Source organism: Penaeus monodon, chromosome 19, assembly GCF_015228065.2.
Source record: "Penaeus monodon isolate SGIC_2016 chromosome 19, NSTDA_Pmon_1, whole genome shotgun sequence".
Taxonomy (NCBI): Eukaryota; Metazoa; Arthropoda; class Malacostraca; order Decapoda; family Penaeidae; genus Penaeus; species Penaeus monodon.
Window position 1 is genome coordinate 9,181,904 of NC_051404.1, and position 1,137 is coordinate 9,183,040.

The following is a 1,137-nucleotide window of genomic DNA, read 5'->3' on the forward strand; positions in this document are numbered from 1 at the left end:
TATTTTTTTATTTTTTTGACGAGTTTGTAAAAAATATTCTAAAAGAAGGAGGATAGCTTTTTAAATCATTTAAAAAATACATAAAAAACGTAAATTATCATTATCATCATTATTACTGAGAAGAAATCTAACTAATTCTCCCATTTCTTAATCCTCTAAAAGATCTTGTTTATACGATCGATCGAGTCCAGTTTAGACACACACATAAAACACACACAAATGCAATACAAGCAATGCACGCAAGCAAGCGCATTTCTCTCCTTTTTTTTATGAAGGTGTTATCGAAATATGAATTATGTTTTGATGAATAATGCGTTGCCTCCGAGGGATTACATAAATTACTGACGTGCTGGCGTGGGAAAAGAAGTTTCTTATTTCGATGCTTAAATGTAATTACCAAGAAGGTCTAGTTTATTAGGGATGGAGTGGTAGGGGTGGTTTATAAGGGATGGGGTGGATTATAAAGGATGGGGTGGTTTATAAGGGATGGGGTAGTTTATAAGGGATGGGGTGGTTCATAAGGGATGGGGTGGTTTATAAGGGATGGGGTGGTTTATAAGGGATGAGGTGGTTCATAAGGGATGGGGTGGTTCATAAGGGATGGGGTGGTTCATAAGGGATGGGGTGGTTCATAAGGGATGGGGTGGTTTATAAGGGATGGGGTGGTTTATAAGGGATGGGGGTGTCTATAAGGGATGGGGTAGTTTGCCAGGGATAGGGTAGTTATAAGGGTTTGGTTAGTTATAAGGGATGGGTTGGAATAACTTGTTTGTAAGGAATGCTGTAGAAATGTAGTTTATGAGGGATGAGGTGGAAATCTAATTTATAAGTAGTTAGGTAGAACGACTAGTTTATTAGGGATTGGGCGGGAGGACTGGTTTATAAGGGATGGGGCTGAAATACAGTTTATAGGGGATAAGGTGGAAAAACTAGATTATAAGGATGAGGTGGAAGGTTTGGTTTACAAAGGATGAGGTTGAAATGTGGTTTATAAGTGGTCAGGATTTGAAGGACTAATCTATAAGGTATGAGGGGTGGAATAACTAGTTTATAAGGGATGAGGTTGAAGGATCATTCTGCAAGGGATAAGGTAAATGATCTTTCCCTGCTTTATATTTGCTTGTTGGATGTTTTTTT